The 27,160-nt window shown below is 35.6% G+C and overlaps 1 pseudogene; it reads left to right on the top strand.

Annotated features, from left to right (window-relative positions):
- The first annotated feature begins 2,297 nt into the window (after positions 1–2,297).
- LOC131325845 (2-methoxy-6-polyprenyl-1,4-benzoquinol methylase, mitochondrial-like) overlaps positions 2,298–27,160 on the top strand; it is a 112,522-nt pseudogene continuing 87,659 nt past the window's right edge.

A 27,160-nucleotide genomic window follows, 5' to 3' on the forward strand; every position in this document is an offset into this window, starting at 1 on the left:
GGTCCAGATTATCTTCATCCTTCCTTCTACAACATGGCATTTTGGTAAATATTGAAAACTTCAAGACCACAAAAGGAGCTCATTTGAATTGAATTATCCTAATCAATCATGATAATTAAGGCATGATTTGTCTCAAGACCACAAAAGGACAATTGTCTCAAAACTGGAATTTTTTTTGAAGGGATCCTTTTAATTAAGGCATAATTTGTATTTTGTGGAATGAATGAAATCTAATCTGCTTGATTACCTCCTCCTCTCCCTCTTCCTTTAAAAATAGTCTCCGTGCTTCCAAGACATTCCTTCCATCTGCAATCTCTCTCCACGCAATGCAGGCATCGCCAATTTCGGTAAGGCATCTACGTCTCTCGCCAATTTCGGTGATGCTCTGATCTAGGATTTTTCTGCCGGTTTATGCCTATCTTCGTAGATGACTATCGCCGATGGCCGCTAGATGGCTTCTACCTGGTTTGTTTTGATGATGCATTTTTTCTTACAGCAGGAGGTCGAAATGGCTTTGGTTTTAGTTTAGTCCCATTTTTGAAACCCACTTCGAAAACTTTCACAGTGTAAGTTCTCTTCTATCGATTACGGATCTTTTTGCATTGGTATATTTTTTCTCATTTCTTGAATTGGAATCCCTCTGTTTCTATTTCTTTTTTTTTTTGGGTATGTACTCCGTATCTGTTTATTTTTTGTCATTTGCTTCATTTTGTTATCACACTTTTTTCCCTCTTTAGTTGTTTCCTATAGACCAGTGCCAATTGATGGGATTTATTCCTTTTTTTTTTTAATTTTTGGGTGCAAGTCTGGGACAACTTAAGAGAGGGACAACGTAGTATTTTAAGATGTGTTATTATCTCTGTTTCCGGAAATGCAACTTGGAGTTTTTCCATGTTTTGTATCAATGCTTCCTCTATTTTGATAAAATTAGAGGAAAAACAAATAAGGAAAGTGTAAAGTGAAAATTGTAAATTAATATAGGTCCTAAAACAATAAGAAAAATGGACAAGGAAAGTGTAAATGTTCACTTAGTTTTTTGTCGTATCCTTCCGTTCTCCTCTCTCTCCCCGACAGGTGGGGGAGAATCCACTAGCGTGGTGGGATAAAGAGTGTGAAGTGGTTGACTCAGTTATATCTCATCTCCCCAAAAATGAAACCCATCCATTTGTAACAACTATTTTGAAGTAGAAGCTAAGAAATTCCCATGAAACCCGTTCATTTGAACTTTGGGTATATTCTTTCAAATTCCCAAGTAATATTTTGCTTTCATTTTGAATGGTGCTCGGTTTTAGGTTGAAATTGCAAGATTTTTGGTTATTTATGCTTATCATCCTGTGCACACTAGATGTTTGATATTGTACCTGCTAACATAATTTTACTTCTTTGTTGGCATTTCATTTCCAACATAAAGGTATGAAGTAAGGAACTAAATACCACCTCGCTATTTCATCTCATGGGCTTGATTTCATGGTTATTCACTGGCCATGGAGAAAAGTCAGTTCTAGGTTGCAAAGATATTACAAGCAGCAATGTTATTCTCCATTTATTCCTTTAACAAATTTTTTTTCCTTTCATAGGTTGAACATCCCCTGCAGTGCTTCAGTAAGATCTCTCGCTACATGCAGCTCTCTTCCAAGCAAAAAAACCTATTTATTATGTGAATACGAGTGTCTACATTGTGTTTTATTTGTTTACTAACAAGGGTTCTTTTGATCAAAAACATAAGTTTTAGCTAGGGAAAAGCAAATGGATGAAACGGAGTAGAATCTGTGCATTTATTTTTAGCTACAGTGCTTCAGTCAATAAGATCTCTTGCTACATGTAGCTCTCTTCTGAACCAGATAACCTATTTATTATGTGAATACGACTATCTACATTATGTTTTATTTATTTACTAACAAGGGTTCTTTTGATCAAAAGCATAAGTTTTAGCTAGGGAAAAGCAAATGGATGAAACGGAGTAGAATCTGTGCATTTATTTTTAGCTTCCAAGAGTTTTTTTGTTTTAGTTTTTGGTAAGTACTTTTCCAAGAGTTATCTTGATCATTAGGATTAAACTTTGTTATTTTTTTTAATTGCTGCATCCAGTGAGGTTAACAACATTTGACGTGCTGTCTTTCTTTGATTCACATTTTAATTACGTGTTGTCTTTCTTTGATTCGCATTTTAATTGAAGGGTCTCTCTCTCTCTCTCTCTCTCTCTCTCTCTCTCTCTCCATCCATTGTACGGCTTTGAGCTTATTATATTTTTTCTTCCTAGGTTAACGGGTCTTTATAAAAAACATAAATTTTGAACAGGGAAGGAATTTATTGGTGGATTGAAGGAGGAGGTAATATTGTTGTTGGCTTAATAGGTAGTTTGTTCAAAATTTATGAACATGCCATTATCAAAAATTATGAACATGACATTGTCTGATTTTGAGAAGCAAAAAATACTGATTCTGTCCTAATTTTTGAATTTGGTTATTCTGTTTTCCATTTTAATTTGATCATTGTTATGAAATGATGCCAGCATAACATTCTAGACACTTTCCTGAAAAATTAATAATTTGGACTTCGGAATATGTTTCATTGGGTGCCGCTTCTCTGATTCAGGTTTTGTTTGGACACTAAATTTGAGTTTCAATTGTTCGTCGTCTTTATGAACGGTTTGTATATTGGTTGTATTGTCCAGGTACTGAGATATTGATGGGGATGTGTCTGGATATAGTTTCATGGAAATAATGATCTTACGTTTATTTACTTCTTTAAGGTTTGTTGAGGAATAACTTCCAGTTAAGCCATTAGCCTGTTATGTTCTCAAACTTGATGTCTTTGGTTGATATACTTGCCATTGAGTGACTTACAATTTTCTTGCATAATGCGGTTTAACATGAAATTGACTACTTTGAAATTAATTGCTTACTTTGGTGGAGAACATAGGGATGACGGTTGCATGACTGCGCGAGCATGGAGGCTGAACTTCGGGGGGTTCGCCCCAAGACTTGGATACATCTGGGGACAAGGACCGACTCAAGTAGAAATAGGGGGCTGAAAGCAGTGAATCTGATCAAAGAAAACCAGCTTCATAGCAATCTAATCAAGGAATGCAAGATCTTCCTGTCTTTTATGTTTTTGTTTTGGTCATTTCCTCTTATGGTCATGTGTTGTATTGCTTTGGTGGTTGGCTTCAATCAAAATGGAAGAGAAAGTGAGTGGATGCACAATATGAATTCATGTAGAAATCCAATATGATTGTAATACATTCCTATCTTAAATAGTAAATACACTCTAAATTTGTAGGTAGTGCTGTCGGCACGAGTAATTGGTTTGTTCTTTGCCGTGATAAAATTATGTTGGTATGTGCCTTTGGGCACGATCAGTTTGTTCACACATAACTAAGGTCGCTCGAATACGTTTGGATTATTATTTTTTGCATAGTTGAATTCGTTGGGTAGTGGATGATATATTGTACGTGAGTTCAGTGCTTATTAGCATGTGTCGATCGTTCGACCCGTGCCTTCAGGCACGGCATGCACTAGTTTATAATAAATTATGTAAGCATTGAATAACACAGAACTTGTTTCATTATCTAACCATCAACTTAAATATTAGATTCCCAATTTCGATAAAAATTCCAACACCTCTGTGATCAACAGATTCCAAAATCATAATTTCACATATCATACTATACATGTCCTGCTAGGCTACCCTCTATAATGCGAGCTCCTAGTAGGCTATTCTCATAATTCTAGGTCCTTCAAGCTGCCTTCAAGGTCCTGCTAGGCTACCTTCAATACCTAAGGTCTTGCTTGGCCACCCTAGCTACACCGGTTCTTTCAGGCTGCCCTCAAGGTCCTACCAAGCCGCCCCCAATCACAAAAGGTCCTGTCAAGCTACCCCCGAAGTCTTGCTAACCCCACAACCTTTCATTTGTTTCCTTTTTCCACTAACCAGAACAACGTCTACATAAGTTCTCTAAGTCCACAACTCCTCCAATGTCCCTAATGTCCTTTCCTTTCTACGTTCTTAGTTCAATCGACAAAGCAATCATTTCAAATGAGGAGTAAACATATAATAATATCACCACCTACACAGGATAATTGAACCACCCTACACTCATCTCACGTGAGCTTAAGTTCAAACTAATCTCACAATAATATTGATACATTTTCATAATAGAGTAATCGCAGGTGTATAAATAATAACAACAGTTCATACGGAATCAATGAAGCATAACATTATTGATAATTAAAAAGACAAAAGAATTTCACTTAAAGTATTTGAATTTGTCCTTGTGACTTTTGGGTTTCTTTATGATTTAGCACACAAGTTCATTTTTAGTAATTTTTATTATTTGTGGGTTTAGAGTTATTTCGTAAATCATATAGTAGATAAGTAACTTTGTTAAGTTGAAACCCCAAGTGTAATTGATCTTCTAGTTGGGGTAATTTCTGTGAACTCGTAAAACCTAATATAAAATTCATGATAATATTAATAAAATAGAATTTGTTATCCAGTAAAATGAAATAGATAACTAAGGTATCCCTTAAAGTTTTACCCCTTTAATTGCCAAAGCTTATTCTTCTTTTACACACCGAACTTGACTGGGTCCATTGTAAAAAAATTTTTGTGTATGTCTTCCTCCCATATATTTTACTAGTGCTTGCCCGTGCCTACGGCACTTACTGACTAGTGACTCAAACACTATCGATTCATTAGTTTGTAGTATGTAATCCTCTTTTTAGTGACGCGAAAGAGAATTATTCGTACTTACGGCACTCCCTCAACTATACATTTAAGCTAGCTACAATGAACTATCAATTTGCTTACAGAATTCACTCTTAGGCCTTTTCTTTTGCTGATTGGATATGGTAAGAGAATAGAAAAACTAAATAAGATAAATCAAACTATTTTCTAAAATAAGGAGAAACTTATTTCCAGAAATCACAATCCAAATAGACCAAGGCTAGACCATCACGTATGTTCAATCGTAAAAGTGGCCTTTTTACAAACAGGTGGTGAGTACTCATTTATCTGTAATTCCTTCAAATTCCAAGCAAACAGTAAGAAAGAAAAATAAATTCTCCAATCAATTGAAAACTCGAGAACAACCTCAAGTGAACTCATTTAACGAAGAGGAGAGAGAAACCGATTTCTTACTTGAGAACCCGACACAAAATCGATGGGCTGAATGGAGTCCAAGAAATCAAGCCTCCTGGTTTCCTCTGAGAGCAACGGAAGTGGTGACGGTGGCAAAATCGATGTGAACGTCCTTTAACTGAATAAAAAGACAGAAAATAAGGAGCAATTCAAACCTCACAAAAACCATAACTGGGGCTTCGAAACCTTAACAACGAAGACTCCTAGTTTCGTCTAGAGAACGATTTGAGCAGTTAGGGCTCCGATTGAAAATAGAGAGATCGATAAGAGAGGGAGTACGGTGGTGTGTTGCCGGAGACCGATAGGTAGTCGTCGCACATCAGGGAGAGTCCAGGTTGCTTCGTCGGAGGTGGGGAGAGAAAGAAGGGAGGGGAGGGGAGGGGAGGGGAGGGGAGGGGGGGAGTGTGTCAAGGGAAGAGAATACACGTGGGGATGGGTGAGGTTCAAATTTTAGACGAAGAAGATTACTATAAGTATTTTTGTCCAAATATAGTCAAAATTTATTATAAAGAGCAATTTTTAATATATTATATATTAAAAAATAAAATATTAAAATTTTTAATTTTTAATCCGTTTGAACCGGTGCGAAAATCTTATTTTTTTGATAATTTTATCTTAAATAGTCATAATAGAATTTTGGCTCGAAGGGCTTTTAATGGGCACCCTAAGAGAGTCATGAAATTAAATAAAGAGTCTTAGGATACTTATTGAAAGGCTTTAGAGACAAAAATTTATTATGACCAAGTAGGAAAAAATGATCATAAAAATAAAATCTTCGCACCGGTTCAACCAAATTGAAAACTGGAGCACTTAAATTTTTAATCACATTTTTAATATATTATATATTAAAAATATATAGTTAAAATATTAAGTGTTCCAATTTTCAATCCGTTTGAACCAGTGTGAAAATCTTATTTTTTTGATAATTTTATCTTAAATAGTCATAATTGAATTTTGGCTCAAAGGGATTTTAATAGGCACCCTAAGAGAGTCATGAAACTAAATAAAGAGTCTTAGGATGCCCGTTAAAAGGCCTTAGAAACAAAATTTTATTATGACCAAGTAGGATAATAAAATCTTCGCACCGGTTCAACAGGATTAAAAAATATAGCACTTAATTTTTTAATAACATTTTTCATTTGTGAACGTGTGTGCTGGCGTGTGTGAATGTGTGTGCATGTGCATAATAGGTGCCACATGGGTGCCACATAGGACAAAGGTGCCACGTAGGACAAACACCCTTCTGTTTTATTAGATAGAATTGTCTATACTAGTGCATGCCCGTGCCTGAAGACACGGGTCGAACGATCGACACATGCTAATAAGCACTGAACTCACGTACAATATATCATCCACTACCCAACGAATTCAACTATGCAAAAAATAATAATCCAAACGTATTCGAGCGACCTTAGTTATGTGTGAACAAATTGATCGTGCCCAAAGGCACATACCAACATAATTTTATCACGGCAAAGAACAAACCAATTACTCGTGCCGACAGCACTACCTACAAATTTAGAGTGTATTTACTATTTAAGATAGGAATGTATTACAATCATATTGGATTTCTACATGAATTCATATTGTGCATCCACTCACTTTCTCTTCCATTTTGATTGAAGCCAACCACCAAAGCAATACAACACATGACCATAAGAGGAAATGACCAAAACAAAAACATAAAAGACAGGAAGATCTTGCATTCCTTGATTAGATTGCTATGAAGCTGGTTTTCTTTGATCAGATTCACTGCTTTCAGCCCCCTATTTCTACTTGAGTCGGTCCTTGTCCCCAGATGTATCCAAGTCTTGGGGCGAACCCCCCGAAGTTCAGCCTCCATGCTCGCGCAGTCATGCAACCGTCATCCCTATGTTCTCCACCAAAGTAAGCAATTAATTTTAAAGTAGTCAATTTCATGTTAAACCGCATTATGCAAGAAAATTGTAAGTCACTCAATGGCAAGTATATCAACCAAAGACATCAAGTTTGAGAACATAACAGGCTAATGGCTTAACTGGAAGTTATTCCTCAACAAACCTTAAAGAAGTAAATAAACGTAAGATCATTATTTCCATGAAACTATATCCAGACACATCCCCATCAATATCTCAGTACCTGGACAATACAACCAATATACAAACCGTTCATAAAGACGACGAACAATTGAAACTCAAATTTAGTGTCCAAACAAAACCTGAATCAGAGAAGCGGCACCCAATGAAACATATTCCGAAGTCCAAATTATTAATTTTTCAGGAAAGTGTCTAGAATGTTATGCTGGCATCATTTCATAACAATGATCAAATTAAAATGGAAAACAGAATAACCAAATTCAAAAATTAGGACAGAATCAGTATTTTTTGCTTCTCAAAATCAGACAATGTCATGTTCATAATTTTTGATAATGGCATGTTCATAAATTTTGAACAAACTACCTATTAAGCCAACAACAATATTACCTCCTCCTTCAATCCACCAATAAATTCCTTCCCTGTTCAAAATTTATGTTTTTTATAAAGACCCGTTAACCTAGGAAGAAAAAATATAATAAGCTCAAAGCCGTACAATGGATGGAGAGAGAGAGAGAGAGAGAGAGAGAGAGAGAGAGAGAGAGAGAGAGAGAGACCCTTCAATTAAAATGCGAATCAAAGAAAGACAACACGTAATTAAAATGTGAATCAAAGAAAGACAGCACGTCAAATGTTGTTAACCTCACTGGATGCAGCAATTAAAAAAAATAACAAAGTTTAATCCTAATGATCAAGATAACTCTTGGAAAAGTACTTACCAAAAACTAAAACAAAAAAACTCTTGGAAGCTAAAAATAAATGCACAGATTCTACTCCGTTTCATCCATTTGCTTTTCCCTAGCTAAAACTTATGCTTTTGATCAAAAGAACCCTTGTTAGTAAATAAATAAAACACAATGTAGATAGTTGTATTCACATAATAAATAGGTTTTCTGGTTCGGAAGAGAGCTGCATGTAGCAAGAGATCTTATTGACTGAAGCACTGTAGCTAAAAATAAATGCACAGATTCTACTTCGTTTCATCCATTTGCTTTTTCCTAGCTAAAACTTATGCTTTTGATCAAAATAACCCTTGTTAGTAAACAAATAAAACACAATGTAGACACTCGCATTCACATAATAAATAGGTTTTTTTGCTTGGAAGAGAGCTGCATGTAGCGAGAGATCTTACTGAAGCACTGCAGGGGATGTTCAACCTATGAAAGGAAAAAAAATTTGTTAAAGGAATAAATGGAGAATAACATTGCTGCTTGTAATATCTTTGCAACCTAGAACTGACTTTTCTCCATGGCCAGTGAATAACCATGAAATCAAGCCCATGAGATGAAATAGCAAGGTGGTATTTAGTTCCTTACTTCATACCTTTATGTTGGAAATGAAATGCCAACAAAGAAGTAAAATTATGTTAGCAGGTATAATATCAAACATCTAGTGTGCATAGGATGATAAGCATAAATAACCAAAAATCTTGCAATTTCAACCTAAAATCGAGCACCATTCAAAATGAAAGCAAAATATTACTTGGGAATTTGGAAGAATATACCCAAAGTTCAAACGAACGGGTTTCATGGGAATTTCTTAGCTTTTGCTTCAAAATTGTTGTTACAAACGGATGGGTTTCATTTTTAGGGAGATGAGATATAACTGAATCAACCACTTCACACTCTTTATCCCACCACGCTAGTGGATGCTCCCCCACCCGCCGGGGAAAGAGAGGAGAATGGAAGGATACGACAAAAAACTAAGTGAACATTTACACTTTCCTTGTCCATTTTCCTTATTGTTTTAGGACCTATATTAATTTACAATTTCCTTATTTGTTTTTCCTCTACTTTTATCAAAATAGAGGAAGCATTGATACAAAACATGGAAAAACTCCAAGTTGCATTTCCGGTAACAGAGATAATAACACGTCTTAAAATACTACGTTGTCCCTCTCTTAAGTTGTCCCAGACTTGCACCCAAAAATTTAAAAAAAAGGAATAAATCCCATCAATTGGCACTGGTCTATAGGAAACAACTAAAGAGGGAAAAAAGTGTGATAACAAAATGAAGCAAATGACAAAAAATAAACAGATACGGAGTAGATACCAAAAAAAAAAGAAATAGAAACAGAGGGATTCCAATTCAAGAAATGAGAAAAAATATACCAATGCAAAAAGATCCGTAATCGATAGAAGAGAACTTACACTGTGAAAGTTTTCGAAGTGGGTTTCAAAAATGGGACTAAACTAAAACCAAAGCCATTTCGACCTCATGCTGTAAGAAAAAATGCATCATCAAAACAACCAGGTAGAAGCCATCTAGCAGCCATCGGCGATAGTCATCTACGAAGATAGGCATAAACCGGCAGAAAAAACCCTAGATTAGAGCATCATCGAAATTGGCAAGAGACGTAGATGCCTTACCGAAATTGGCGATGCCTGCATCGCGTGGAGAGAGATTGCAGATGGAAGGAATGTCTTGGAAGCATGGAGACTATTTTTAAAGGAGGAGGGAGAGGAGGAGGTAATCAAGCAGATTAGATTTCATTCATTCCACAAAATACAAATTATGCCTTAACTAAAAGGATCCCTTCAAAAAAAATTCCAGTTTTGAGACAATTATCCTTTTGTGGTCTTGAGACAAATCATGCCTTAATTATCATGATTGATTAGGATAATTCAATTCAAATGAGCTCCTTTTGTGGTCTTGAAAGTTTCCAATATTTACCAAAATGTCATGTTGTAGAAGGAAGGATGAAGATAATCTGGACCGTTAGATTTGTTTGTATGGGTAGATAAATTTTGGTCAGGTATAAATCTGAACCGTTGAGAAAGAATATTCTGTAAGATACCCGCTCTGTTTTATAATATAGATGCGATTATTTGTAATGTAAGGGTTAATGGGTATGATTTATCTACTTAGTGTCAAAACTCATTTTAGTGCCATTTGGCCTGGCGTTTTATGCGAGGTATTCAGAAGACGAGAGATGGTCAACACTTTCAGAAAGAGAACCTGGTTGTTGAGACTGAGCAAGAAGAAGTTTGGAACCCATATCAGAATTAGGGTTCTACTCTATCCGTTTTGTTTAATAAAGGTTTCAAATTTCTGTATCCATACCCTTAGATGCTCTAATTTATTTTTAGTACTGAATTTTCAGATTTCAAGAAATGTAATCTTAAATGGTTATTGTTATTTTTTTTTTTAGACTCAAATTATGTTTACCATTAATCTGAATTTTAAAGCTTCCGCTGCTAAACTCTGTTTTGGAGATTAATTTAACTAAATTCATTTTTAACATTTATTAAATCAATTGAAAATGGTTTAACTAACATTTTCGAAAATTGGGGTGTTACAACCCCGTTTAGTTGTCAGGAAAAGACAGGAAATGATGGAAAAACTAACTTTCCCATAACTTTTGTAGTGTTCAATTGCTAGGAAAATAATGGGACCTATGTTTTTAAGTTTTCTTGCAAGATTTACTTTCTTGCAAAAGTGTTCCTACTAAAAGTATAGGATTTTGCATCACGGAAAAAGGTTTCCTCAGTGTGGCGCCAAAATAATTGGCAGATAAGGAAAAAAGAGAATGACACCAATATAATTTGCTCACCAAATTGGTAGTACATTTTTTTGGAAGTATTTATTTATCTTGTCATTAGTCCTTAGTTTTGGTTTTTGTACTAACTAATTATCAGTGGATATTTTTTATCAGCAATTAATCAAGCACGGTTGTTTAACATTTGTTTATTAAGTTATAATCTCCTTATTTTAAAGGTTTTTTTTTATGGTGAATTATGTCAATTTGAACAGAGATTTGCATGACCATTCAGAAGATAGAAAATTGAATAGGAAATTGCAAGCCAATTTTTCCATTTCATGTTAAGACTTTGTATTAGATAAAATGCATATTCCGCATGTGTTAATTTTTGAAATATGGTAGCCCTTTATTTGGAATTAGCCATGAGAATAAAAATAAAGAAGTTTCTCGCAACTCGCAAGTGTCTTTTTTCGGCAAATAAACAACTAAACTGTAGTTTTCCTGCAAAATTCTTTTGTTAAATGAACACTCACAAAAAATAGATTTATTTTTCCTTTACTTGACTTTTCTTGAGAATAACTTTTCTGCATAACATTACTGGCAACTGAACGAAGAGAAAAGCAATTACCCGAAAATAGCAAAGATGGACCAAATTAACCCTAAAAAAGGTCATGTGCCCAACACATGACCTTTTTCCGTCCAAATACCAAACACCATCTAAGTTAGGGATGACATTGGAACCAATTCAAAAGTGGAAGTATTTGTTTGTCCAAATTGAAAGGTGAAGGACTAAATTGAATTTTTTGTCAAAGTTGAAAGGATATAAAAGAAATTTTTTCCGTAAGAAATCAGCTCATTCTGATATCAGTAAGGTCTTGATCGACTCATTCAATTCTATCATGTCAAATTTGACAGGAATCTACTAAATGAACTGATCAAGCCCTTACCATTATCCGAATGAGTACATGTAATACCCCATACCTTTAATTGTGTTTAGAATTAATTTATGTGTAGAGTTTGGGTTAATTATGGGAGAATTGAGCTTGTTTTGCTTGATAATTGAAATAGGAACACAAGGAGACACATGGTCACACATGCATTGGAACATTTTCCCTGGTATAGCTTGATAAACAAAAGGGGAGTTCTACGATATTCCTGCCTCTTTTATTTCCACCGCTTAGAGGTCTCTTTCGTTCCACTGAGAGAGAGAGAGAGAGAGAGAGAGAGAGAGAGAGAGAGAGAGAGAGAACGTAGAAGAAGAAGAAGAGAAGGAAATTTGGGAAAATCTTTGCTTTGTTGAGATTGAAGCTCTACAAGGTAAATACATGATTCTTTGTTCTTAATCTCATAGCTTCCATGTTCAATTTCATACTTTAAGGTAGGGTTTTGAGTTTAGAGACTTGGGAACCCTTGTTCATTGAGTTTTGGGGGAGTTCATGGTGAACTTTTGAGGATTCATATGAATTTCAAAGTGATTACTTGGTTTTGAAAATCTGCAGAATTGTGATCTTATGTCTGGCCTGATTTTAGAAATTTTTTTAGAGGTACTTCTAAAACTCGTAAAATCGTGAGATTTTTCTGGGAGTTCTTCTATGTGTCTTTTGTACGTGGTAAAAATTTCAGAATGAAATTTAAAGTATTGAGCTCTGTAGAAATTCGCAATCTAGCAGCACTCAAACTTGTCTTTATGCAGTCAGCACCAACACATGTTGGGAAAACAGCCATATCTTTTAGCTCGAGTGATGAAATTACGAACCGTTTTCTGATTTTGAAACTAGACACATAGACCTTTAAAAAATATGTAAAGATTATTCTTTAATTATGCCTAAGCAAAATCAGTTTCTGGTTTGAAGTTGTCAAAACTGCAGATTCTATAATTGTTCTCTCGAGGCTCGCTATCCAACTTTATATTTTGACCGTAGAGTTTTGGTTAGTAATACTTAGGACATCGTGATATTATGATACGATTGGAATATCTTGAATTGTATCTAATATATGTTCTTGATGCTTATTTGATATAGGAAGTTTGTGTGAATGCTTGGAGTTGAAGTGAGTGACTTATACCCAAATTACATGGTTTTATACAAGTTTTTTACTTCAATGTTTTATCAGACATGTTTTGTACAATGATATGATCTCCATGGAAACTAATGAAAGGAGGAAATGTTTTCCTATCTAGCAAAGATATTCTTACAATGTGACACATAAAACGCTAGGGGTAATGCTAAGATGTCGAAGCTTATCCACTATCGGTGTCACGCCCTCAATTTTAAATATAAATGATAATAGATTTTACTCAATAGAAATATCATTCTCTCCCTCATAGATGCCTCATATTACATGCTAGGTCCATACATCAACCACCAGTACACTAAATTATACATAAAAGTCCACAAGAGGTGAAGTGTTGCATACTCTCACTTTAAAAGGAAATAGATTAATATTACAATTTCAATTCTCGAAATATGATTTACAGAATGAACTAAAGACTCCTTAGTATGAGCTTTCAAAAGATGGTCAATGATGCATATCGAACACTCCAAGTTATGTTCCTTGAGTTGTACCTGAAAATGAATGGTTGAGCAAACACTTGCCCAGTAGAAAAATCTCTAACAACTTTATATTCATGGGAAGACGAGTGCCAAGGAAAAAATATTTTACTAAAAACATTAACGTTTTGACTAGAAATAGAAAATGTGACACAATCCCAACTTTTAAACATAAGCATACATAAAACTCTATCTCACATACCAACCTTCTTAACCACATAGATACACCTTCACTTAAAACCTCTATTTTTTTTTATCATCAACATCACTACTTGTTATTACGTTCCCATTTCAGTGACCTAGAAACATCCTAGATTCTCTAACAACCGTTTTTTCTTTCTATTCTCACTTCATTAGTCCAGATCTCATCTAAGTATCCATTCTACGTAGAACTAGGAGAAACATAAAGTGAACAAGGACGCTTCGAACCAAACCTCCATACGACACCAAAGAACTCACACGACTACCAGTCTAATCTTTTAAATCTCAGGTTAACACTTATCGCATCCTCCCTCGTGTCCCCTTCATCACGTCATCTTGTAAGTGTCGATATATCAATATTTATTCCGCTTTCTCACCCATGACTTATATTCTAGTCTAAAGTTATCATCTACCAAAATACTTTTACATCAAATTCCCTTTTACAAGTTTGACATGCAAATACCATTTATAAACCTCTTACAATGTATCACACAAACATTCATACCAAACAAATTACCCCGTTACTATCTATGTAATCCCTAATCTTTACCCTTACTATCATACTTTCCACTTCAACATCAACCCAACATGAGTAACTCACAATCACACGTATGCACATCTTTCATCCAAACTGGCATCAGGACAACGAGCCCAATGATAAAAAATCTATGAGATACAAACTCAAGTTCAAAATTCATTATCCTTCATTGAATATTTATTTATGTCTCAATTCCACATTATTGGTTAATAAACCATTTTCATAAAAAACCATCCATTTTTAATAGCAAAGTAGTGTAGAGGTACACAAAACTTGTAACGCCCCGATTTTTCAAGAAATTTCGGAAGCATTAACCCTAAAATACACTGAATTTTACAAACTATTAGGCCCCTATTTATCCTTATACAAAAATTACAATTTCAAAATAATAAAAAAATCTATGTACATTTATTTAACAAAAGCAACTCCAGAGCGACTCTAGTTTTGACACGAATTCCAAGCAACGTTGGCCCAGACTCTATTCCAGGGGGTCCCACCTGTATCAACTGCTCCACTGTGAAATCCTGCACACTCTGGCAAATTGAACGCCGAAGCAAACGATTTGCCAGGATACAAACGTATCTTGAGTGATAATTCACCAAGTAGAAATCCTAAAATCCAATACCACATTATGCAGATCAACGATATAATAATTCATAATACACAGAAGGTACAGAATAATAACACATCGTCTTTTTCTTTACTATCCATCATCTTACATGAAATCTAAGGATCATCTCCACGAGATCCTTTCCTCCCACATCTACTAACTACAACCGTCTCATGGGTCCACTCTTCCTCTTGCTTATCATGTACCAGGGTCCTAGGTGAGTGCACCTAAGTTATGTACCGAGCATGTTCTCACTTAAGACCATAACAGGAGGATCGAGTCATCCCATGACGTATCGTACATTAGGGTCGGACATCCACTACCCCACGCTAACTACAACCGTCTCATGGGACCCATTCTTTTCCCCAAAGAGAAACTTTCCATGACATATCATACATTAACTGTAACGCCCCCAATTTTGGGTACGTTAAATAAACAATTTTTTTTCAACTTCAAAATAGAGTCTGGCTCTTTATTACATCACAACCTCCGTAAGAATACTGTTCATTACACACGGGAAGGGAAACTAAGGTTTCTAACTACAGCCCCGCTTGCTCCTCCATCCTTGCCAGCTCTTCGGCTCCGAAAGCCTCCAAGGTGTACAACTTACTCTGCTCATCTACAAAGTCTAACACATTATACTAGCGTCGCTACCAGTATAATATGTCAGGGTCACCAAAGGTAACACCATGAGCTACGAAAGCTCAGCAGAACAATCTCATACCCACTAACCCATATCTTACAAATAAAAGATCATATACAACAGATAGTAACAATATCACATCCACATTCGCTATTCAAACTATCGTTGGTGTCTATGATTTTCTGAGTTTCTCCTACGCGACTCATCGTAGACCGTGTCACCATTTTTCATATACTGACCAACATTTCAAAAATCATTTTTCAACGCACCCAACCTCGGTTCCGTCGTTCCGAGTTCCCGAGTATCCTCACAATAGTTCCGCCACACTGGGTTCCCATTGGCACACAAAACTTGCATTGGCTCCTCTCCGCGGATAACCAAGCCACATTACCAATGAAGCTACCACGTCCAGCCGCATTGGCAATCTTCACAATGGGCTACTAAGTCCGGCCTTATTGTGGTTTTCACAATCCACACCATGGGCTACCAAGTCCGGCCACATTACGAGTTTTCATACACACAACGGGCTACCAAGTCCGGCCACGTTGCGGTTTTTACAATCCACACAATGGGCTACCAAGTCCGGCCTCATCGCGGGTTTCCATACACACAATGGGCTACCAAGTCCGGTCACATTGTGGTTTCAAAACACATCTCATCATTATCCACACCCTAGGTGCCATGTTTCTACTTCCTTGATTTTTGTGTCTCGTTCTCATGCATAGACTCCGCGGTAAGACTTTTCACATACGAAATCATAAATCATTCATTGTAATCTTGAAACTAAACTAGCAAGATCATCCAACTCTATATTGTTAATCATGTTCAATCAATACTTAAAGCATAACGCCACATGTACGGACGCCTTTGGAGTGAAAATCACTTATGCTTTATCACACCACAAGTAATACAAGCAATTCATATGTGCATGCTCATAATCATCTTAAAGATCAAAATACAAATACTTCTAAACAAATGATAAGTTCTATCTTTCGAAATCCGTTAAGGATAATCTACTTATACTTAGGGAAGTGAGTAGAGGTATTCTACCGTTCTTCTTGGCGGTAGTGACGACTACGAAATGTAAGTTGATAATCGGACGGAGTGACTTCCTATGGTAGGCTTCCGATAGCTTTGAAAGAGAAAGATTTCTCTCGAAACTAGATCTTGACTGAACTACTTAAACTTTTTGGATCGAAGGGTGGTTGATGGGCGGTTTAGTGGCGGTCTTGGATGAGTTTCTTGAAGAACACAAGAAGAACTCAAGAACACCAAGAACAAGGAAGAACAAAGCAAGAACACTAGAAATTCTAGAGAGAGAAGTTGAAAAATGGAAGGTGTGAGTTGAATGGTGAGAAAGAGGTGCTATTTATAGCAAAAGTCTTGGCTATTACCCAATGGATAAAATTTTCCTTAGCAATTATTGTCCAATGGGTAAAGATTTTTCTAATAAACTATTCTAATAAACACATGGTACTTGTAATAAAATAAGTATATATAAATCCAAGTACATATATATATATATATATATATATATATATATGTATAAATAAGTACTATGAAATCTAGGTAGATTTCCAAATCCAATAAAAAAAATACAAGATCAAAATCCTTGATTAAAATAATCTAAATTAGCACATGTTTCTTATTAAAATAATGGATTTTGTACCTAGAGAATCCTAGGGTACTAAATCTACAAAGTACTTATATTATATATATATTAGTATATCCACACATGGGAAATCTAGAAAATGGTTTGTTTAATAACTGACTCTTGTACTCATGGAAAGATTAACTCTATTATCCAAGGGGTAATATTTACCCTAGCATGTATTGACCAATGGTTAAAAAAAAAGATAATACTTGAATAAGACTTGAATGACTACATGTCCTTTTAATCAAATATATAATAGTATTATGAAATCTAGTAAGATTTTCAAGTATCCAATAAAAAATTATAAGATCAAAATTCTTTATTAAAATAATCCAATTAGGCACATACCCCATTAAAATATTAGATTTTGTACTTTAGGAAATCCTAGGGAAATCTAGGATATATATTATAAAGTACACACATATATATTTATATAAATATATCATCACATGGAAAATCTAGGAAATGATTATTAAAAAAAAAACCCTAGTACTTGTTGGCAAAACTAATACTATTATTCAATGGGTAATAATTTCCCTAGCGGTTAATAACCAATGGATAAAAGGGTGAGGTACTTTATTCATTAAAATAATACCATGTCCTTTAAGCATGAGTATATATAACAATATATATGTACCTTTAACAAATCTAGTAAAGATCTTGGGTGAAAGATCTATTGTCCAAAGGATAAAAGTTTTCCTAATTTTTATCGACCAATGGGTAAAGGTTAAAGGTCCAAAGGGTGCCACTAGGTTTGGAAGGTTCAAGGAGGTTCAAAAGGCTCATCTAGGGTTAAGAGAAAGTAACTAAATAGTTAGAATCTAACTATACTTGCCAAGTAGAATTTCTAGCCAAGAAATATAAATTTTAAGGACTAAAATTTAGTTAAAACGGAATATAGATATTTAAAAGGAATTTTAAAAGTAAATCCAAGTAATTTCAAATAAAATTCAAATATTTAACGAAATTTTTATTTACAAAAAATCAGGGTTGTTACATTAACGTCTCACTAACTATAACCGTCTCATGGGACCCATTCTCTTCCTCGAAGAGAAACTTCCCATGATGTATCATACGTTAGCGTCTCACTAACTATAACCGTCTCATGGGACCCATTCTCTTCCTCGAAGAGAAACTTTCCATGACGTATCATACGTTAGTATCACAATATCGGGCCCCGCAGGTAACCCATTTCAACACAAGGCCCCATAGGTTACCCTTGCCATCGCCATGGCTCAATTCACAATCCACACAGTACTCACACTTTCAACACTTTATTATTTTCCATTTACTTATCATCGTCTACATGATTCACAACTCGTAACCACCCTAGGAACCTATTTGTCCAATCTACAGCCACAACAAAATGTCACACGGTTCAATATTTCAACTAAAAGTACTAACAACACATAACCATGCGATAAAATTAATCCTGCCATAGAATTAATCATGCGAGTAACAAAATAATATTCAGTCAAACAATTAATTACTACACTTAAAATTAAGTCTATTTCTCTCGTTTAGAAATTTTATAAAACATTTCTACTATTTACACATTTTCTTTAACTCTAATATTATTCATAGATTTTACAAATAAATTTTTATTGGAAAATACTTATTGCTAAATTTAGTATTTACTAACTATATTAAATATTAATATGAGATTTTTATAACAACAAAATTATGCGAGACTATTCTAGTCAATATTTATTAGAGTTAAAGATTAACTAATATATAGTTAAAGATTAACTAATATATAATCTAAAATATTTCTTGTTTACAATCTAAATAAATTTTTACTAGTAAAATATTCTTGTTAATATTTCATAAACATTTATCTACCCCAATAATTTATTAAACACGTAAACGTCCACTCAAATACAAATCAACAATGCATCATCAATAATAATTTCACAATCAAACACTTGTTAAACGATTATAAATTTTCACACGGTATAACACTAATCATTCCAGCACAATCGGACTGAATTTTCATATAAACAGGACTAAAAATAAATTTAACAATTTAGCAGCAGGTCATCATCTTCAATGAACTTTAAATCTAAGTCTTTAACTCCATTAAAATGCAGATTTAGGTTTCGGATTTTCGGAAAACTACCTCAAACGCGATTCTAAATCCGGATAAGTGTTGTATGGTGTTCGTAGATCGCCATGGTGGTTCTGAAATCTCGAGGCAGCGTCCGGCGGCACTCCGACAGGGCCCGTAACGGCGGTGTGCCCACGAAACTCACGCTGTGCACACACCTACGACCACAACTCACTCACTCACTCACTCTCTCTCTCTCTCTATTCTAGATTCAACAATAGAATTGGGAGTGAAATAATATACTGGTGTTCAATTTTCGGATTTATGTGAGTATGTATAATGAGAGAGAATAATGTAGTAAGAAGATGAGAGGATAAGTGTAGAAGTGGTGGAATGAGGAAAGAGAGTGATACCGATAATGATAAAAAGATAGGGGACAAGTGCCACATTTGGGGGGGGGGGGGTTTCAATTCTAATGTATGTGGATGCATATATGTACATGGTGAGAATGTATCTGGATGCGTGTATGTATAGGATGAGAGAGAAAAGTGGAGAGTTAGTTTGAATAGAGTTCTACTTAGGGTTTAGATAGGAAAGATAAAAGATGAATATGAATCACTGATTCCCTGTATATCTAAAGTTTAAATACATATCTTATACAATAGTGCAAATAATATCAATTGTACACATAATAATATTTTAATTATTCAATCTAATTAATTATTGAATTAGGAATTTAACAATATAAATTTGTATTAAAAAAAATTGGGTCAAAAATCCGAGTCGTTACAAAACTAGTACGAGTCAAGCTCTGTTGATTCGAGCTTGAATACCGGAGTCCAATAATTTGTGCCTAAATACCTGAGTCCATTGATTCGCTCAAGAATGCCAGAGGATTTTGTTTTAAAAATCCTTTTCCAAAACATCAAGTGAATTCAACCATTTTCTAAATAGCAAGTAACACATAGCACAACCAAGATTATCGAAGATCCACACTTATCCTCATTTCATCGTTTTCATGCATCACTATCATTTCATCATCATGTACCTCGAGCAATTGCTTCTGCCAGGCCAATTAAAGGATCCTGATATCCTCTGCCTAACACTTCACTCGTCAGTGGGTCCAGAACAAGTTATGAGCGATTGCTCCTACCGAGTCAGTTATAGGATCCTGATATCCTTTGCCGAGCTAGTTATAGGATCCCAATATCCTCTGCCAAGCTAGTTACAGGATCCCGATATCTTTCACATAGTAAATCAACCCATAGTTCTCATCAATCAAATGACTTCAACATCAACTCATCTTAATGCATATCAATACTGCAACAATACATATCTTTTATACTCCCTCCGTCCTTTTTTAAATGTCCTACTTCGTAACTCCAACTTATTAAAAATATATTATCATTATACCTTTCACATCAACTTTTTCCTCCACTTTCCCTACTTATCCATCATCATGACACTTTTACTCACTTACTTTTCAAAAATGGAATCTAATTTTAGGGACAAAATAGATAATGCACCAACTTTTACCCGCTAACTTTTCAAAATGGACACTTATTAAAGGACAACCCAAAATGGAATACTGGACTCCAAATAAAGGACGAAGGGAGTACCATGCAAGTTTTTACATGATTAGTTTTCCCCATTTATTGTTTCAATATATATACATAGCCAACCGTTTCACATCACGTTTCCCATTAATCTCATCATTAATCTTGTCACCAATCCATTTATTCTACTACTAAGTATCTACTAATTAATCACAAACTCATCTTCATGCAAGTAGCTAGGAACAACGACTTCACCTTCCAATTTATAGTTCAAAAGGAAATTAATAGTTGTAACTCACATTTTTATTTTATAAATATAATCAATCTTTGTCATTCAAGTATCTCTGTTCCAACTTCAATATACAATCCACCATGTCAACCTATATTTTCTCTAGGTGTCGACGAACATTTCTCTAGTATGCTAACCTACCAATTAAGGCTCGTTAGACCTTTCAAATAATTAAACGTATGTAGAAACATCCGTGTCTCACTCAAATGATCCTAAGGGTAAAGGGTGCCCAATATATACAATATATTTACCTCGAACACTTAGAAGTGTACCAATTCACACGTAAAATTTGAATACGACCTAACCTCCAAAATTGGTATGGATTCTAACAACCAACCTACCGTATTTTAGTTATAACTTCTTATAGGTTTAGAATTTGATCATGAGACTACCACCGTTAGAAAGTAGATTTTCTGTACATCAATTTCAATATATAATATGCCCCAAACGAAGTCCAGATGATAAAATTATGATCATCTGAATTTTATCAAAAATGCAAAATTTTCAGTCTTTATTGGTAGAGAAATAGTTCTACCGGTGGAGAACCAAAATTTCAATTTCTATTGGTAGAGAAATACTCCTACCGGTAAAAAACCATAACAGACTCGCCACAAGACTGTTCTTACCGGTAGGACTCAATCTCTACCGATAGAACCTAGGTTTTTCAGCGCGCGATTTCTAGTTTCGACAGATTTCTCCCAACAACAAATACGGACGTTTAAACACCCTTAAACACATCAAACCAACACATAAACACATAAAGTAGGACAAAAATCTCTACCTCAAGCTTAGAGAGCAAAACCCACAAGATTTGAACAAGCCCTAGCTCCCAAAACTTTGAAATCAATCGATTACTCCGCTCTGAGCTAAACCTAACAAAATATGAGCTCAAGATCGCATACAAAAGGTGGGATGGAGGTTAATTTTCATGGGTTTTGAGTGAGAGAAAAGGAGGGAGAGAGATATCGGGGAGAGAGAGCGAGAGAGGGAAAGAGAGCTGTGAGTGAGTGTGTGTGTGGTGGAAAATGGTTCTCTACACACACACCCCATCTATATATCACACTTGCAAATTACTCTTGCACCTCAAACTTCAATTTTCTTCACATTAACCCTCAAAATCAATTAACCACAACATTTCTTAATTATAAAAATCAGGAATTAATACAGGTCTCAACAACCAGGGATGCTTGGTAAATCCACAACTATGGGGAATGTGCTTTATATATCCCGGCTATGTTTATATGACTCGAATCTCTATGAAATGTTTTAGATGGCGTGACACTTGTCTTGTGGAGTCAGGTCTTATTGTAATTTTGTAGACATGAGATATGTTCAGATTACTTGTTAAATTCTGTAACCATTGTAATTAGCTTCTTAAATCTCATAATTAAGCACAACTCTGAGGTGTGTTTGGGAATCCTTAGCCCTTTGTTAATGTAAGTTGTCGTTTTATTAGATTGCACAGAATATGCTCCCATTAGTTACACACTATTGTTCCTTCTGATTATATAATTTTGAGAAGTTGAATATATGATATGGCCTTGGTGATGGTTTCACCGGCGCTTTGTTATGATTAAGACCTTCAGGAACGGGTCAGGGTCGTTACAATACATTTTTTCCGGGAGCTCTTAAAAACATGTTTTAAACACATTGAACGACTCTGAACATTTGCTGAGACTCTAAAGAAAGAGAGTGTCAAAGTTGGTATCAAATTTGGTGTTAGCGGATCCACCCCCACCCACCCACACATATATAAATATATGTACAACAATATATGCATGTAAGTATATAATTATTTAGAGGATAATAAATTAAATCACCATTTGTGGTGCATGTGAGTGTTTGTATATATACACTTTTTTGTGGTGTTGGCATTTTTTTTGTCCTTATTCATCTCGATTAGAGAAATAAAAAAATCATGATTAATACTCAATTTTTTTAATAAAGACAATAATTATTCACAAAAATCTATTTGTTTCTCTTTATCCACAAAGTTTTGAGGTTGATTCACAACTTCTTAATTTTCCAATACCATTCGTTGAGACAAATCACTAATCCACAAAAATTTATCACAAAATTAAGAAATACAAAAAAGTTACATAAAGATAGAAAAATATGTAAGCCTGATAAATCACATCACTGTGTTTTGGGATTAGATGGGTCACATCTCAGTTGTTATTTAGTCTATTTGCTAGAGTTCTCGACATCACCTACAGACAGACTACACCTACCACATGTAAACTTAATAGGAATTACCTAAGGCGCGTTAGGCACAACGGCAACCAGGGCCGACCCTGATATTTTAGAGGCCTAAAGCACATTTTAAACTTGGGCCCAGCTTCTTTTAACAAAAATAATCAATTTAGGTGGCTAATATAAGGCAAAAAGATCAGATATTGTATTTTAGCTTCATAATTTAACTAAATTTGAAATTAAAATTTTCTATTTTAAAAGAAAATAGGAATCAAATGCAACAAAGTACCACTCAGTATTTTCTCTAACTAATCATGTCATTAACTCTAATTATAATAATTTTGTTCTTACCAATAAGATAATTAGTTTTTTTTATTTTTTTTTTATCAAAGTTTGTTGAGTAGAAATAAACTATTTTAATTTATCTCTAGTCAATGGTGTTTTATTTGTGAATTTGATATAAAAATTAAAAGTAAAATTAAAATACACAAAACAACATAAAATAAAAATTTATCAAAACATTTATGGTGTGCAAAAGATTTGAATATTGGTCTTAAGTAACATCTACAATTACTAAATCATACTAACTAATCATAATACAAAAGGTGCAAGAGTCATTATTAGATCTTATAGGAAAAGAAGGGAAACAAATAGTGTGTCATTCTATACCTAGATCCTTTAGGCAAAGAAGGAACAAAAAAGTGACAAAGGGAAACTCCTGAGGTTTGAACCGAAGACCTATAAATCCTATTGAAATATGCATGCTACTTCTACTAGAAGTCATCTTGTTCTAATACATGGAATAACACACACACACACACACACACACACACACACACATATATATATAATATAATATAATATAATGTAATATAATTGTAGACACCTCAATCTGGGCCTCCGAATAATCTTTAAGTTCCCTAATGATGAAATAAGAAAAAATATATCTTCAAGGCTTGAATTGTTGCTCCTTTGCTACTCCCTCTCTAAACCTCAAGAAAAACCCTTTTCTAAGCATGTAGGGTGGCCCCAGTTCAATTGCAAAGAGAAAAACGCGTTTACTTGGTCAAAAATAACTTTTTCCATGACACACTGATGGTAAAATGTGCACACATTTCAATGTATAAAACGTCTTTGAGTGAAACCAATTGGGTTAGAAAGAGGACTCGACAAGCTTTCCAACACTTTGAACCATGCCCAAATCCGAGTTTGGGAGTGTCCGGGGCGCCCCCGCGAAGTTGAGTGTGCTGAGCTGTCTCGAAATGCAGCGCGGCGTTTCAAAGCGTCGCGCTGCATTTTAGAAATGCCGCGCGACATTTCAGAAAATTCCAAAAAAATCACTCCGCTGCACGAGATTTCAATATACAGCACGACATTTCTCTTTATGTCGCGCGGCGTTTCGGGAAAAAGTTCTGACAGTTGCAGAAAGTTGTCGGCCACGCCTGCAAGTGCAAAGAATAAGTTTTATTCGGCCTGGAAGCCACCTCCCCTCTTTGTATTGATCTTCCTTGGCTCTCTTGCCTATAAATACACCCCCCTCTAGTTGAGAAGGACCCCTTCAACTCCAAATAAAGTTACTCTGCCATTTTCTAGACTCTCACTCACTCTCTCTAAAAATACCCCCATTCTTCTTCTCCTCTTAAGTTCAGTAAACTACTGACTTAGGTTGACCTCCACCTCAAAGCATCCAAACAACCTCACATCCTTCAATCCCCATTCAAGCATTTTAAGTCCAAATCAACTTTCATTCCTCCATCTTCAAGCACATCCAAGCTTCGATCAAAAGGTATAAACAAATTCTTAGACTAAACCACGTTTAGCTTTGAGGGGAGCCGATCGAGGCCCTTCTCGGTCTTTCTATACCAAGTTTGGGTCTCAAACGAGCTTTATATTCAAAAAGCACAAAAAAATAATTTTTGCACTGGATACGCTACATCGTGCGGCGTTTTACAACACCGCACGATGTAGTGTATTATACCGTGCATTATTTTGTTTCTTGTACATACTCTTTATTATATTATTCTGTTTAGTCTGTTTATTGCTTTTTTGTGCGGGTACATTCCATAGTCAAGTTTCATGTTAAAAGTCATTTTTTTTATTTTATTAAATCTTTTAACATTTCAAAGAGCTTTTAATATTGCTTTACATGAGGAGATGAACAAAATGGTCTCACAAATCATTTTTCAGAGATTTGGGAAATCTAAAAAACTATTTTGCGGACCTATGGTTTGTTTTGTCATGTAAAAGTGAACTGATGCTGGAATGTGTAGACAGGTACACCGCACGGTGTTTTAGTTACACCGTGAGACGTATTCGAGTCGTCATGCGGTGTTTCACATGATATTGGCGGACTATTGTAATGCTGTTATTTTATTTTCTGTACATTGCACATCTATTTCATATTGTACAGTTCGTACCACAAGCACGCCAATGTGTTATATTTAATCCCCTGTCCCTTTCCCTTATATGTTTTAAAGTTAAGTTTTTCAAATGATATTAAATCCCCCATTTAAAATGCTTAGTAGAGACCGATTTTTACCGGGCGAGCGGGGTGCTTTTTTAACAAAACATTTTCCGCTCGTAATATGGCTCCCGGATCCAAAATCTCGACTTTTTCGCTAGACCAAAGCCTTTTTTTTTATCTCAAACAAACTCTCGGTTTCTCGGATCATCCATCTCAAAAATTCGGGTGGCGACTCTTCAATCGTGCCGGGCCGGGGAGCCCACAATGGCGACTCTGCTCGGGACGATATTGCGTTAATCAAAACTTTGGAAATTAATACATAAATGAACAATCTTTCAAAAGTCTGTCAAAACAGTATGCTCCACGCTGCTAAAGAACGGAATGGTAACGTAACAGGATTTCACATCCGACCAATCCGAACTGGGACTTTTACTATTGTTCGCTTGTGTAGTTTTCTCCAAAGTATTGATTAGTGGAGTGAGCCACGCTTGAAAGGCATTTTCTTTGGGGGATTTAAAGTCGTTTGAAAAAAATTTAACTTTGTTTTCTTTTACACTCTGCACAACACAAGCCTCGCCAGTGCATTTCGGCAATCTTGCCCGGTTTACCGGTGACAAGTTCTCCCGGGATGCCTTACAACCCTCGACGATGATGAGCCATCGTACTGTTCGACCACTGTCTTGCAATATACTTGACATGGAGAGTACATTTTGGCTCTAGTCCGGGGAACCCTTCTAAGACCAAAACCGGCCTTCTGCACTTATACATAGCCATATAACTTTCCCAACTAGGACAGAAACCTGTGACTAGGACTTATGTGATATATCCTGTTTATGTGCATTTCTTTTTTGTGCATGCATATCATTCATACATCATTACATTTTGCAGACTAGAGGATAGGATTCCTTTAGGACTCTTCGCCTTCCCTCGGTCGGTCTAGGAGACCTTAAATCTATGGAGTTTGAGATACCTCCGGTGTTCGCCGTGCCCGAACGGCCCCTCTGGTCTGGATCTAGCCTTAGGATGTGCTTGTATTTAGGTTTCGGCAATCTTATCGCTTTGTCTCGGATGGTCAAGATAAGGAGATTGGCTCTGGTTCCGAAGCATTCGGAATTTAACCTGCCTGACACGACTTACCCGTGGCTGCTGAAACCTTTGGTACAGTCATATCCTAAGTGAGATTTGGAGTTGAGGTAGGTTTTAGGATGTAGACGACGTCGACGACATTGCATGGGCATGATTCTCCGGTAGGATTTGAGCCGCCTTTTTGCTTTATTGTCAGTTCTGAAACATTTGAAGGACTTCACCCAATTGGAACCGTCCGACTCAAAGGTGGGCTTGCAAAGAGAAGCTTAGTCATCAGTGGTGATATCTGAAATGGTGGGTCAAGGGAATGAAATAGGGGAAATCAGGCAAGCCATGGTTAACCTAAAAGATCAACTCATGCAGTCAATTACGAACGTAGATGGTCAGCTCAAGTCAATCGTCGCCGATGTCCAAAAGAACATGACCATGATGTTTGAATCAATGCAAGAAATCAATGACTGCCTACCAACAAAACCTACTCCGAGTCCAGAATCATCGCTCGCCGGGGATGCGCCCGTCGCTGACCCCCAAGTGGCAGAATTGATTGCCAAAATCAGCAAACTCGAGGAATTTATCCTCAAAACAGAAAGGATGGGGAGGAGTGAAATAGACATAGATCGTTTAAATCTGTTTCC

The sequence above is a fragment of the Rhododendron vialii genome, chromosome 5a (assembly GCF_030253575.1).
Source record: "Rhododendron vialii isolate Sample 1 chromosome 5a, ASM3025357v1".
Lineage (NCBI taxonomy): Eukaryota > Viridiplantae > Streptophyta > Magnoliopsida > Ericales > Ericaceae > Rhododendron > Rhododendron vialii.